Source organism: Amblyraja radiata, chromosome 4, assembly GCF_010909765.2.
Source record: "Amblyraja radiata isolate CabotCenter1 chromosome 4, sAmbRad1.1.pri, whole genome shotgun sequence".
Classification (NCBI taxonomy): Eukaryota; Metazoa; Chordata; class Chondrichthyes; order Rajiformes; family Rajidae; genus Amblyraja; species Amblyraja radiata.
Window position 1 is genome coordinate 111,489,963 of NC_045959.1, and position 13,806 is coordinate 111,503,768.

Below are 13,806 nucleotides of genomic sequence, written 5' to 3' on the forward strand. Positions count from 1 at the left end.
AACCAATAGAATTCTTGAACTGCAAGATAAGCCACACATCATTTTTTCCGATGATGTAGTGCGCATAAATATAGTGATACATCACAGAATTTCCAAATGATTTCCAACCATGTTGACTGCATGTTGACTCAATGTACTGAGTTTGAGGAACATTGTCTCATCTTCTATCTGGGACCGGTTGCAGCCTTCAAGACTCTATTATCAGGATAAAAACAATCTGTTGGAGGAAGTCAGTGGGTGAGGCTGCATGCCTAGTAGGAGAGTGAGGGGTGGGGATAACACCAGAGCCTGGGGCTTTATCTCATCCCATCAGAAATATCCCCTGTGTTCTACCCATCACATCTTGCCTTCTAATCTACTGAAAAGTAACTTGTTAAACTGAAAAAGATAGGGAAAAAAAGGATCCTGGACCTGAAATACTGACTGTTTCTCATTTTACAGGTGATGCCTGATCTGATTATTTCCAGCATTTGCTGCTTTATTTTCAAATAGTCAACAAAAGATCAATGATCCCCACTGAATCGATAATTCATTTTCACCTTTGTATTTCTAGTTGCGCTGCCATGTTTTCCCCTTATCTGAACTATTATTTCTCATTTACTTCTGCATTTATTTAAAAACAAATAAATAGGGTGGCATAGTGGTACAGTCGTAGATCTGCTGCCTCACAGCGCCAGAGACCCTGGTTTGATCCTGACCATGGGTGCTGCCACTGCAGAGTTTGCACGTTCTCCCTGTGAGCAAATGGGTTTCCTCTAGGTGATCCGTTTCCTCCCAGGTTGCTAAGAGGTGCAGGTTTGTAAGTTAATTGGCTTATGTAAATTCCCCCTTGTGTGTGATGTGAAAGTGGGATAACATAGAACTAGTGTATAATAATAATAATAATAATGGATGGGATTTATATAGCGCCTTTCTAATACTCAAGGCGCTTTACATCGCATTATTCATTCACTCCTCAGTCACACTCGGTGGTGGTAAGCTACTTCTGTAGCCACAGCTGCCCTGGGGCAGACTGACGGAAGCGTGGCTGCCATCCGACCACCACCAATCACTCACACACATTCACACACATTCACACACAGGCAAAGGTGGGTGAAGTGTCTTGCCCAAGGACACAACGACAGTATGCACTCCAAGCGGGATTCGAACCGGCCACCTTCCGGTCGCCAGCCGAACACTTAGCCCATTGTGCCATCTGTCGTGATCGATTGTCGGCATGGACTCAGTGAGCCGAAGGGCCTGTATTTCTAAACTAATAGTAAACTACACTGGATAACCTATTTTTTTTCAAGGAAAGGTGGGACTTTAATTTTAAGTATAACCTGCTCAGGTACTCTTCCTTTCCATCCACATTTACTCCTCCTCCGTAGCATACTCTCTAAATATACTTGATTAAGCAGTTCTGGTAAAGCACTCCTTACCTTTGCAAGGAATTGTCTCCATTGTCTTGTTCTTAACCTTGAATTAGTGATACAATCCAAATATCTGAATCATTATTTCTGTGCTAATAACTGAGATCATGTAGGAATGCTGCATCTATGTTACTCATTACTAATTTCATATCATTTGTTTAAAATTAGGTGGCGCAGTGGTAGCATTGCTGCCTTAGTGCCAGGCATCTAGGTTCAATCATGACTGTATGAGTTTGTACGTTCTCCCTGTGACTGAGTTTTCTCTGCGTGGTGCTCCTGTTTCCACCCTCATTCCAAAGACATACAGGTTTATGTTAATAGACTTCAATCACAATCACAATAATACTTTATTAGCCAAGTATGTTTTGCAACATACGAGGAATTTCATTTGCCAAGGCAATCATAGAAATTAAAAACAAAGGAACACACAAAAATCAATTTTAACATAAACATCCACCACAGTGACTCCTCCACATTCCTCCCTGTGATGGAAGGCAAAATAATGTTCAATCTCGTCCCTTCTTTGCTCTCCCGCGGTCGGGAGCCTTGTTGACGGGACAATCTTGACTCCTGTAACCGGCGGCGTTTGGGCCCTCCGCATCGGGGAAATCAGCTCCTGCATCGGGGGGGAATCTCAGCTCCCCGCTCCGGGCGATCGGATCCCAGGCCGGGGCTGGTTGAGTCTCTGCATCATTGGAGCTCCCGACTCAGCCCAGCCACTCCATTCTCTCAGCATATGACAGTCCCGCCATCCCGGGAATTAACCTTGTAAACCTACGCTGCACTCCCACAATAACAAGACAATACGCTGCCCAAGTCACCCTGCATTCTCATAGCATCCTCCTCACAGTTCACACAGCCACCCAGCTTTTTGTCATCTGCAAATTTGCTAATGTCACTTTGAATCCCTTCATCCAAATCATTGATGTATATTGTAAATAGTTGCGGTCCCAATACCAAACCTTGCAGTTCCCCACTAGTCACTGCCTGCCATTCTGAAAGGGACCCGTTAATCCCTACTCTTTGTTTCCTGTCTGCCAACCAATTTTCTATCCATGTCAGCACTCTACTCTCAATACCATGTGCCCTAATTTTGCCCACTAATCTCCTAAATGGGACCTTATCAAATGCTTTCTGAAAGTCCAGGTACACTGCATCCACTGACTCTCCCTTGTCCATTTTGCTAGTTACATCCTCAAAAAATTCCAGAAGATTAGTCAAGCATGATTTCCCCTTCGTAAATCCATGCTGACTCGGACTGATCCTGTTACTGCTATCCAAATGTGTGGCTATTTTATCTTTTATAATTGACTCCAGCATCTTCCCCACCACCTATGTCAGGCTAACTGGTCTATAATTCCCTGTTTTCTCTCTCCTGCCTTTCTTAAAAAGTGGAATAACATTACCTACCCTCCAATCCACAGGAACTGATCCTGAGTCCCTGGGATGGCGGGACTGTCATACGAGGAAAGATTGAAAAGATTAGGCTTGTGTTCACTGGAGTTTAGAAGGATGATGGGGTATCTTATAGAAACATATAAAATTATAAAAAGACAGGACAAGCTAGATGCAGGAAAAATGTTGCCAATGTTGGGCGAGTCCAGAACCAGGGACCACAGTCTTAGAATAAAGGGGAGGTCATTTAAGACTGAGGTGAGAAAAAACGTTTTCACCCAGAGAGTTGTGAATTTATGGAATTCCCTGCCACAGAGAGCAATGGAGGCCAAGTCACTGGATGGATTTAAGAGAGAGTTAGATAAAACTCTAGGTGCTAGTGGAGTCAAGGGATATGGGGAGAATGCAGGCACGGTTATTGATGGGGAATGATCACAATGAATGGCGGTGCTGGCTCGAAGGGCCCAATGGCCTCCTCCTGCACCTATTTTCTATGTTTCCATGTATATCAGGAAGATTGTTTGTGTCCTCCTTAGTGAAGACGGATCCAAAGTACATGTCCAACTCATTTGCCATTTCCTTGTTCCCCATAATAAATTCACTTTTTTTGGTCTTCAAGGGTCCAACTTTGGTCTTCACTCATTTTTTTCCTCTTCACATACTTGGAATTTACATGTTCTCCCTCTGACCGCGTGGGTTTTCTCTGGGTGCTCTGGTTTAGAGACATAGAGTCATACAGCACAGAAACAAGCCATTCGGCCCAACTTGCCCATGCCATCATGATGCCCATCTGCGCTAGTCCCATCTGCTTACCCTCTAACTCATATGCCCATCTTTTAAATGTTGTTATGTTGTTCCCACATCCCAAACACCTGGGATGTCAGGACTTTCATATGAAGAAAGACTGGATAGACTCGGCTTGTACTCGCTAGAATTTAGAAGATTGAGGATGGATCTTATAGAAACTTACAAAATTCTTAAGGGGTTGGACAGGCTAGATGCAGGAAGATTGTTCCCGATGTTGGGGAAGTCCAGGACAAGGGGTCACAGTTTAAGGATAAAGGGGAAACCCTTTAGGATCGAGATGAGAAAAACATTTTTCACACAGAGAGTGGTGAATCTGTGGAACTCTCTGCCACAGAAGGTAGTTGAGGCCAGTTCATTGGCTATATTAGATATGTCCCTTGTGGCTAAAGGGATCAGGGAGTATGGAGAGAAGGTAGGTACAGGATACTGAGTTGGATGATCAGCCATGATCATATTGAATGGCAGTGCAGGCTCGAAGGGCCGAATGGCCTACTCCTGCACCTATTTTCTATGTTTCTAGGAGGGTGAGATAGCTCAGCCATGATTGAATGGCAGACTATACTTGATGGGCCGAATGGTCTAATTCTGCTCCTATCACTTATGACATGTGGGGTTTTAGGTTAATTGGTCTCTGAAAATTGTTCCTAATGTGTAGGTATTGGACAAGAAAATGGGATGTGTGAACAGCGATGGTCGGCATGGAACTGGTGGGTTGAAAGTTCTGTTTCCATGCTGTATCTCTAAATTAAACTAAAATATTGGTAGGCATTTCCTATTGCATTTTGTTCCAATCTGGCTTTCCCTTGCATTTTGTATATTACCGTATTATATGTATAAGGTAAAACATGCGTGAGTACACTTATAAAGTACTGAAATGTTAGTAAATTGCTTTGTGGCATCCCAAGCAATAAAAATACAGGGAGTTGGAGAAATGAAACAAAGATTAGGCGATCATTTTGCAGAACACCCGTGTTAAGTCTGAGCTTCCAATTACTTGTCATTTTAATTCCCCATCCAACTCCCATTCTGACCTCTGTCTTTGGCTACTTTCAGTGAAGCCCAGCAGACATTATCAAAGCACTTGCAACCCTTGCAGCTTAGTATTGAATTCAATAAGTTCAGATAACCAGCTTTTCCTATTTATGTTATACCTGGCAAGTTTTGACTGAAGTTATGACATTGGGGACTTTTTGCTATTCCCAGCATTCTCTTTTGTTTTGGGTTGTCAGCAATGGGCATATTCTGCCCTCACAATTCTATCATCTATTTTTCATCTGTCCACACTTATCATCTATTTAAGCTCCTCCAGCCAGATCAGCTATATGATATAGTTGGGATCAGGGAGACATGGCTCCAGGGTGACCAAGGCTGGGAGCTGAACATCCAGGGATATTCAATATTCAGGAGGGATAGACAGAAAGGAAAAGGAGGCGGGGTAGCGTTGCTGGTTAGAGAGGAGATTAACGCAATAGAAAGGAAGGACATTAACTTGGAGGATGTGGAATCGATATGGGTAGAGCTGCAAAACACTAAGGGGCAGAAAAAGCTAGTGGGAGTTGTGTGCAGGCCACCTAACAGTAGTGGTGGAGTTGGAGATGGCATCAAACAGGAAATTAGAAATGTGTGCAACAAAGGTAAAACAATTATAATGGGTGACTTCAATCTACATATAGATTGGGTGAATCAAATTGGCAGGGGTGCTGAGGAAGAGGATTTCTTGGAATGTATGCGGGATAGTTTTCTAAACCAACATGTAGAGGAACCAACGAGAGAGCAGGCTATTCTAGACTGGGTATTGAGTAATGCGGAAGGGTTGGTTAGCAGTCTTGGTGTGCGTGGCCCCTTGGGCAAGAGTGACCATAATATGGTTGAGTTCTTCATTAGGATGGAGAGTGACATTGTTAATTCAGAAACAAGGGTCCTGAACTTAAAGAAAGGTGACTTTGAGGGTATGAGACGTGAATTGGCCAAGATAGACTGGCAAATGATTCTCAAAGGGTTGACGGTGGATATACAATGGAAGGCATTTAAAAACTGCATGGATGAACTACAACAATTGTTCATCCCAGTTTGGCAAAAGAATAAATCAGGGAAGGTAGTACATCCGTGGATAACAAGGGAAATCAGGGATAGTATCAAAACAAAAGATGAAGCGTACAAATTAGCCAGAAAAAGCAGCATACCAGAGGACTGGGAGAAATTCAGAGTCCAGCAGAGGAGGACAAAAGGCTTAATTAGGAAAGGGAAAATAGATTATGAAAGAAAACTGGCAGGGAACACAAAAACTGACTGCAAAAGTTTTATAGATATGTGAAGAGGAAAAGATTAGTTAAAACAAATGTAGGTCCCTTGCAGTCAGAAACAGGCGAATTGATCATGGAGAACAAGGACATGGCAGACCAATTGAATAACTACTTTGGTTCTGTCTTCACTAAGGAAGGCATAAATAATCTGCCGGAAATAGCAAGGGACCGGGGGCTAAATGAGATGGAGGAACTGAGTGAAATCCAGGTTAGCCGGGAAGTGGTGTTAGGTAAATTGAATGGCCGATAAATCCCCAGGGCCAGATAAGTTGCATCCCAGAATACTTAAGGAAGTAGCCCAAGAAATAGTGGATGCATTAGTGATAATTTTTCAAAACTCTTTAGATTCTGGAGTAGTTCCTGAGGACTGGAGGGTAGCTAATGTAACCCCACTTTTTAAAAAGGGAGGGAGAGAGAAAACGGGGAATTATAGACCAGTTGGTCTAACATCGGTGGTGGGGAAAATTCTGGAGTCAGTTATTAAAGATGGGATAGCACCACATTTGGAAAGTGGTGAATTCATTGGACAAAGTCAGCATGGATTTATGAAAGGTAAATCATGTCTGACGAATCTTATAGAATTTTTCGAGGATGTAACTAGTAGAGTGGATAAGGGAGAACCAGTGGATGTGTTATATCTGGACTTTCAGAAGGCTTTCGACAGTCCCACATAAGAGATTAGTATGCAAACCTAAAGCACGCAGTGTTGGGGGTTCAGTATTGATGTGGATAGAGAACTGGCTGGCAGACAGGAAGCAAAGTGTAGGAGTAAAGGGGTCCTTTTCAGAATGGCAGGCAGTGACTAGTGGGGTACCGCAAGGCTCAGTGCTGGGACCCCAGCTATTTACAATATATATTATTGATCTGGATGAGGGAATTGAATGCAACATCTCCAAGTTTGCGGATGACACGAAGCTGGGGGGCAGTGATAGCTGTGAGGAGGATGCTAGGAGGCTGCAAGATGACTTGGATAGGTTGGGTGAGTGGGCAAATGCATGGCAGATGCAGTATAATGTGGAGGTTATCCACTTTGGTGGCAAAAACAGGAAAGTAGACCATTATCTGAATGGTGGTCGATTAGGAAAAGGGGAAATGCAACGAGACCTGTGTGTCATGGTAAACCAGTCATTGAAAGTAGGAATACAGGTGCAGCAGGCTGTGAAGAAAGCAAATGGTATGTTAGCATTCATAGCAAAAGGATTTGAGTATAAGAGCAGGGAGGTTCTACTGCAGTTGTACAGGGTCTTGGTGAGACCACACCTGGAGTATTGCGTACAGTTTTGGTCTCCTAATCTGAGGAAAGACATTCTTGCTATAGAGGGAGTACAGAGAAGGTTCACCATACTGATTCCTGGGATGGCAGGACTTTCATATGAAGAAAGACTGGATAGACTCGGCTTGTACACACTAGAATTTAGAAGATTGAGGGGGGATCTTATAGAAACTTACAAAATTCTTAAGGGGGTGGACAGGCTAGATGCAGGAAGATTGTTCCCGATGTTGGGGAAGTCCAGAACAAGGGGTCACAGTTTAAGGATAAAGGGGAAATCTTTTAGGACTGAGATGAGAAAAAGATATACAGCATATAACTAACTAACTAATTAACTATATATAAGCAATAAACTTAATTAACGATAAAGGTTTAATGTACTATACTAACATGACTAACTATATAGTAGGAAGGATGGGGGAGGTTAGACAGATATTCTAAATACTAATTATGAATTAACTAACATACAGGTTAATGAAAAGTGTGATTAATGACGAGGTACTTTAACCCATAATAACTCTTATTTTATTATAAATCTTCTAGCTTTTCTTCTATTTTATTTAAATTTTTTTAGCTATTAATCGACCTGACATGATAATTTTGGTTATAAGTGGATGAAACTGACTAATGTTGGATGATACTTTACTAGGGGGACAAAGCCCAGTGCATAATTCCATCGACGGAGGTCAATTTAACATTAATCTTCACCACCATGGGTGGCTTTTTTGTAAGATATCGCTTTTTTGATAACTTACACTCACTTTTTTTGTTTATTCACTATTATGAGTTGTATGATTTAACAATCTTTATGAACACTTCATTTTATGTTTTTCTCTTTCCCTTAATTATGTTTAATAGTGCCAGGAGATGTAAAACTAGTGCAGAAATTATGAAGGACAACCCTGGACTCGGGATTTCGAGGTACTTGGCTGCATCACATGAATCATACATTCTGGTAATAATAGCCAATGCAAGATAATAGTCGAATAAACACCGGAGGTCTCACTTTCTGTAGTTGGAACATTAGAGGTGCGAATGAGCCAATTAAGAGGGGTAAAATTCTGGCACAATTAAAATCATTAAACACGGATATTGCTTTCCTACAAGAAACGCATTTGAAACAACAAACTCAGATCAGATTAAGGGCAAACTGGATAGGTCAAACCTACTACTCCGCATTAACTTCTAAAGCAAGAGGCACGGCCATTATAATTCGGAAAGGTATACCTTTTAAATTAAAGAAGTCCATATCTGATAAAGAGGGAAGATACGTTATAGTCACGGGAGAAATGTATAATACACCATTAACTATGGTAAATATTTATGCGCCTAATTTTGATAACCCCCAATTTTTTAAGAAAATAGTAGATATAATTGCAGAGCATAATTATCAAAATATAATAATGGGGGGAGATTTTAATCGTGTTATAGACCCATATTTAGATAAATCAATAAAGGTAGGGAAGTGTCTTGTTAAAACTAAGACATGTGAATTTTTAAATACTTATATAAAAAATAATAACATAACTGATGTTTGGAGAATAGCAAACCCAAGTGGAAGGGAATATTCGTTTTATCGGTTCATAAAACTTATTCACGAATTGACTATTTCTTATTGGATACAAAATTAATCCCGTATACGACTAAACCATCATAGCATAATAGTATTATTTCCGATCATTCACCACTGACTTTTATACTTAAAATTGAGGGAATGCCGGGTATAAAACTTTTTTGGAGATAACCCCGCAGGGTTATGAATATATAAAAGAACAAACAAAAAAATTTTTCGAGATAAATGAGACGCCGGGTATTTCTGTATCTCTATTATGGGAAACCTTTAAGGCATACATTCACGGTGCTATAATCTCTTATCAAAGTTTTCAAAATAAAGAAAATAAAAGAGAACTTCAGCAGATAGAACAGGAAATAGAACTGGACAATGCAACTGACCCAACCATAGATAAACATAATAAGATAACCTTATTGAAATATAAACTCAATAGAATATTATCGGCAAGAGTAATAAGACTATTCCAAATTACAAAACAGGCACACTTCGAATTTGGGGATAAGCCACATAAATTACTAGCGAGGCAACTGAAGCAACAAGTAAAGGAAAATACTATCACTAAAATTAAATCTGATAAGAGTGAGCTTCTAACACTACCAAAGGATATTAATAAAAGGTTTGCCCAATTTTATCATAATTTATACACAACTAAAATATATACAGATGATAGTAAAATTACAAATTTTTTAGATAATTGCAACCTCCCTAAATTGGATAGTTTAGAACAAGAGGAATTAGGAGCACAGATTACTAGTGAAGAAATAAAACAAATAATAAACTCATTGAAAAATGGGAAGACCCCAGGACCAGATGGTTTTAGTAATGAATTTTATAAATGATTTCAGGACTCAATTGTACCAAGATTACTCAACTGATACACGCAGGCTTATACCGAAAATAAACTACCAGAAACTTTAGCAGAATCAACAATAACGCATACCAATAAAAGATAAAGATTTAGATGAACCGGGTTTTTACAAAGCTAGATCACTTCTAAATACGGATCAGAAAATCTTAGCAAAGATTCTAGCTAGAAGACTGAATAATTATATTAACAAATTGGTAAACCCGGATCAAACGGGATTTATACCCAAAAGACAATCATTTAATAATTTGAGAAGGCTTTTCAATATAATGTACTCTCACAAAGAGGACATTGAAGATATTTCAGTTGTTACGCTGGATGCAGAGAAGGCATTTGATCAGGTAGAATGGCAGTATTTATATAAGGTACTCCAAAAATTTAATACGGGAGAGAATTTTATTAGATGGGTTAAACTACTTTATGATAAACCTACGGCAAAAATATTAACTAATAATATGTTATCTCCAAAATTTTATTTATCAAGGGGTAATAGGCAGGGTTGTGCCTTATCACCATTGCTATTTGCCCTTATGATAGAACCGCTGGCTGAAAAGATTAGAAATCATCCGAATATTCACGGATATAACACTAAGGACTCAAAGAATGAAATTTCATTATATGCTGATGATATTCTTTTATATATTACTAATACACAAACGAGTATACCCACCTTATTAACATTAATTGAGGAATTCGGTTCTTTTTCAGGATATAGAATCAATTGGAATAAAAGCGAAATTATGTCTTTAAAACCACAGGATGCGAGACACTTATTAAAATTCCATTTCAAAATTGCAACAGAAAAATTCAAGTATTTGGGTATTCAAATTACGGGAAGACACAAATCATTATTTAGCGCCAATTTTATGCCACTATTAAATAAACTGAATGATATGATTAAATTTTGGAAAACGCTCCCGCTCTCAATGATAGGTAGAATTAATGCTATAAAAATGACTTTCTTACCACAATTAATATATTTGTTTCAAGCGATCCCGATATATATTCCAAAATATTTTTTCAAAAAACTAGATTCTAATATCACTAATTTTATATGGGATTATAAAGCACACAGAATTCAACGAAAGCATTTGTGTAAACCTAAAGAAGTTGGGGGTTTATCATTACCTAACTTTACGTATTACTACTGGGCAGTGCATATTAAGAACATAATGTACTGGTTGGATAGTTCCACTCAGCAGTTGGAGTGGATAAGAATGGAGAAAGAGGATGTTTCCCGCACAATATAGGAACGATCTTGTTCTCACCGATACAATTGAATAGTATAATATATAAGAAGAACCCAATTATTCACAATACAATAAGAATTTGGAAACAAATAAAATTATCCTTGAAATTAAATAATCTATCAGTATTAACCCCAATATTGAACAATCCTGCATTCAAACCATCTCTTATCGACAAAACATATAAACAATGGGATAGACTGGGGATTAGGATAGTAGGAGATATGTATGAATTGGGCAAATTGTTATCATTTCAACAATTAAAATCAAAATTTAAACTGAATGATAATCAATATTTTAAATATATACAGATATGTGACTTTATGAAGAAATATATTCATAGATTTCAAACTATATTTTTAGACCCTTTAGAAGAAGCAATGAATATTAAGGCTGATTCACAAAAACTAATATCATATTTTTATAATAGTATATTAAATAGAGAATTACCCTCAACAGAGGCACTAAGAGAAGATTGGGAACATGAACTAATGATAAAGATCCCGAAAGATAGATGGGAAAAGTATCTGATGAAACACACATAATTCCATTAATGCAAGACATAATTTAATTCAATTTAAATTATTACATAGACTATATTATTCAAAAACGAGGTTGAATAAATTCTACCCAAACGTCTCTACCAGATGCGATAAATGTTTGTTTCAAAATGCTAATATAACACATTCATTTGTAGGATGTACAAAGTTGAATAAATTTTGGAGAGATATATTTGATATATTTACAAAGCTTTTCAAGCCAAGAATTGAACCTAATACGGAATGGATTATATTTGGAATAATAGTAGAAGATATCAATTTAAATAAAAACCAAAAAGTTTTTTTTAATTATGGGTTAATAATTGGAAAGAAATTGATACTTAAATTTTGGAAAAATACAGCTATACCAACTATTAAAATGTGGATTAGGAATATGATGGACATAGCACACCTTGAAGAAATGAGACTCCGACTAATAGATAAATATGACCAATTCTTAAGGAGTTGGTCCCCTTTCATCGACTTTTTGGAATCATGTGATGCAGCGGTACTGTAAAGATTGCTGATTCCAGGTCAGGTCGTGGATAGATTTACATCTCCGAATACAGATTTGAAAATTTATTTTTTAAGGGTTTTGTTCTTCTATTTCTACTTTCTACTTTTTCTTTTCTTATATACACACTTCACGTTTTTCTATTTTCTACTATCTATTTTTCCTCTTTCTTCTCTATTATTTTGTTTTTTTTTTGTTTTTCTAACTTCCTTTTCAAAAACATAAAACTAGAGGTTGTACATAGAATGTATTACGTTATGACATAGTTGGCACCTAAAATTAGGTACCACTGTATTGTTTTGTACTGTATTCACTTCTAATAAAATAAACAAAAAAAAGGAAAAAAAAAAAAAAAAAACCAACACGAAATAGATGTGAGATTATGATTTTTCTGTCCTGTAAATTTACATAGTCATATGTTCAAGTAACTTTATCTGGAATGTAACTGGGCTTAAATCAGCTAAGTAAAGTTTGTTAGCATTTAGAAGTTCCATTTACACAAGTCGGGTCAAATTGAGATTATTATCGTGTGCACAAATACGGTGAGGCACAGGAACAATGAAAAATCTTGTTTGCGACAGCATCACAAACATGTAGACTTAAACACTTAAAGCAAGTTATAACTAATAGGCGTTGGTATGCCTTCTTTGACTTTAGATTTTACTTTAGAGATACAGCGTGTAAGAAAGCCCTTCGGCCCACTGAGTCCATGCCGACCAGTGATCACCCCATACTAGTACAATCCTACACGCTGGGGACAATTTGCAATTTACAGATGCCAATTAACCTACAAACCTGCTCGTCCTTTGAGTGTAGGAGGAAATGGAAGCACCCGGAAAAAGCTCACAGGGAAAACATACAAACTCCATACTGACAGTACCTGTTGTCAGCATCAAATCTAGGTCTCTGCAACTGTGGTGCCCCTTCCATGTGTTGGGCCCAGGACCAGTTATCTTTTCACTATACTTTACACGTGACAATAAACTAAACTGAGCTATAAACTTAACTCGGATTATTTATGCCCTGGAATTTAAAGCTGCTAACTCCCTCTGTTGCCGACCCACTAATGAAAACTGGTGTGTGATCTCCCAACCTCCCCTATCTGAAGTCAACGATTAGTTCCTTGATCTTGTCAAGTTTGAGTGAGAGGTTGTTGTTGTGGTACCACTCAAACAGGGGTTTTATCTCTATCCTGTACAATCCGTGGCAGCAAAAGAAAAAAAAGTGACCATTTACACAGGATTCCCATGGATTAGGATTACATTATTGGCCAGTGCTTGAATTGCTTCTGTTAGGAATAGTTACTTGTCTGGATATCCAGAAAAAGTGTATCCGTTTCCAGTGATTTTTGCTAAGAAAAGGTGCATCAGTCTCCATGTAGACCATGTAGCGAATGGTATTTTAGCATTCATAGCAAAAGGATTTGAGTATAGGAGCAAAGAAGTTCTACTGCAGTTGTACAGGGTCTTGGTGAGACCACACCTGGAGTATTGCGTACAGCTTTGGTCTCCTAATCTGAGGAAGGACATTCTTGCCATAGAGGGAGTACAGAGAAGGTTCACCAGACTGATTCCTGGGATGTCAGAACTTTCATATGAAGAAAGACTGGATAGACTCGGCTTGTACTCGCTAGAATTTAGAAGATTGAGGGGGGATCTTATAGAAACTTACAAAATTCTTAAGGGGTTGGACAGGCTAGATGCAGGAAGATTGTTTCCGATGTTGGGGAAGTCCAGAACAAGGGGTCACAGTTTAAGGAATGAGGGGAAATCTTTTAGGACTGAGATGAGAAAAACATTTTTTACACAGAGTGGTGAATCTGTGGAATTCTCTGCCACAGAATGTAGTTGAGGCCAGTTCATTGGCTATATTCAAGAGGGA

At 38.6% G+C, this 13,806-nt stretch overlaps 1 protein-coding gene across 1 annotated transcript in view; it reads left to right on the forward strand.

The window, feature by feature from the left end:
- itprid1 (ITPR interacting domain containing 1) overlaps positions 1–13,806 on the forward strand; it is a 73,401-nt gene that overhangs the window by 32,832 nt on the left and 26,763 nt on the right. The window lies entirely within an intron of this gene.